Source organism: Pteropus vampyrus, unplaced genomic scaffold (assembly GCF_000151845.1).
Source record: "Pteropus vampyrus isolate Shadow unplaced genomic scaffold, Pvam_2.0 Scaffold665, whole genome shotgun sequence".
Taxonomy (NCBI): domain Eukaryota; kingdom Metazoa; phylum Chordata; class Mammalia; order Chiroptera; family Pteropodidae; genus Pteropus; species Pteropus vampyrus.
Window position 1 is genome coordinate 106,626 of NW_011889446.1, and position 2,330 is coordinate 108,955.

Sequence of the window (2,330 nt, forward strand, 5' to 3'; positions counted from 1 at the left end):
ACACACAGACACACACACGGACACAGACACACATGCAGACACACATACAGACACACACACAGACACACACGCAGACACACAGACACACACAGACACACACGCAGACACACAGACACACAGACACAGACACACACGCAGACACACACGCAGACACACACGCAGACACACAGACACACAGACACACAGACATAGACACACAGACACAGACACAGACACACAGACACACACCCAGACACACACAGAGATTACGTAAAGGGAATCCAGTACAAAAGGCATTTATTTGCAAACCACCGGAATCGAGTTGAAATCCCACGTAGGGGGTGGTGACGCAGGGTCACGCGTGCCTGTCGGGTGTGGAGTGACAGGGACGGACTTTACCGAGCACTGCAGCTCCTCATCGACGAGGATCAAACAGCCCGTGGGGAGCCGGGGTCCCGCCCTGTGCACCCCGCGTGGGGAGCCTCTCCGAGTCTCAGCAGAGTGACTTCAGGACGGGAGTTCACTGCAGGAAGCCGTACCCCGGACACGGAAAGTGGGGGGCTCCATCCTTCACCGTTTCCCTGCAGCCCAGGGCTCAGGTGACATTCAACCGCTGGGAACAAGGTGCTTTTATCATTCCGGGACCCCTTTCTGTGACAGAACAGAACATCGTGCGTGCAGCGTTAGGAATAAAAGCCACTTTTGTTCCTCTTTAGAATAAAGTCACATCAGATGTCACATTTTGAAAGGCTGACAGCTATCGCCGTACATCACAGAAGCCACCGAGGTGTCGCCGTTTACGCGTTAACTACCCGCCCGCCACGCCGTGTTCCCCCAGCGACGTTCTGGCGGGTGCTCTGTGATCTGTCTTCAGCTGAACACGCGTGTGTCTCGTCCACACGGTGCTGCAGACGTTACCCGGTCTTCCTCCGGCCCAGCCGATCGCTCGTGTATCGGTGAGAGTTTAGACGCGTGTCTTCGGCTGTCGTGATATTTTACAGGCGGTGCCAGGAGCCCGTCTTAGGGTTGTTGACACCGTGGGGAAAATCTCCCTTCATCGTCTCTCACGGGAGAACCGGTCGGATTTCAGGGCGTGTTTTTCCTCGTGCCGTCATTCACCTCGGTGCACGTCGAACCCAAGGCCCTCATCACCCAGCTTCCCGTGGCGTGCTCGCCGGGGCTGTGTTGGATGCACGTGCTGTCGTCCGCCCTGAGGCCAGCGGCCCTTATCCGTCCTCGCGCGGCCTGGTTGTCATTTACGGAGCAGCCGCGGGCGTATTTATGACGTCTGCTCCTGAAACGCATCCCTCCACGGCAGCGCGTGAGCGTCCGGTCAGCAGCTCCGCGGCGAGACAGTCACGTACCTTACGGCGTGAGCCCCCGGTGCGTCTCATCCCCGCCTGGCACCGCGTGTGGCTATATGACAATGTCACCGACGATTCTCCCTGTGCTGTGCGTCACATGCCTGTGATGAGTTAGTAACTGCCGATTTGTCCTGACTCTGCTCCGTGTCTGCGCCCGGCCCCCTCCCCCCTCCCCCGCCTGGCTTCACTGCCGCTTTATTGACAACAGCCGGGACAGGTAAGCGACCGGAGTGTCTATCGACAGACGGCTGCATAAGAAGAGGTGGTACGTGTGTGCCACGGAATATTACTCGGCCGGGAAAAAGGCAGTCTTGCCATCTGCGGCAACGTGGGTGGGCCTAGAGGTGTTATGCTGCGTGACATAACGCGGACACGGACAAAGAGCAGATGCACGTAGAATCGTACGCAGATGCCGGTCACGCCCTTTTTCCGTTTTCTGTTTTCTTTTTGAAATTTATGTCCCCATTGCAGCGGACGTTCCGGATTATTTTACGTTAGTTCCGGGGGTGCACAGCGCTGGGATCTTTATGGAACCCCGCGGCATCTGGCGACCACCCGCTCTGCGCTCCGTCCCGACTCCTTCAAACAGGACCTGGCCACGCAGGGAGTGGCCGCTGTGGAGACGCTGCTGGCGTGGGTAACGGACTCGCCCTGGGGACCGTGCTCCCTCTGACCCCTCGAAGGCGCGGTCCCGGGGTCCACGCGGACACAGAGGGAGGCGCCGGCACCTTCGGACGACGCGCTCAGGGCGCGGACAGGAATCCAGGCCCGCGCGCTGGCTTTGGCGCGGCCCGGGCACCCCCAGGCCTGCATCGGCTCCCAGCGGCGGACCCGGCAGCGTGACAAACACGTCCGCGCCGTCCGTGGACCTGGACCTTCAGGAGTGTTTGTTACGCACACTGCAGACGCCGCCGCCGACGGATACGCAGCACGAGCCCCTCCTCGGATGAGACGGGTTCTCAGCGCAAGCCGTGGCTTTCGAGGAAA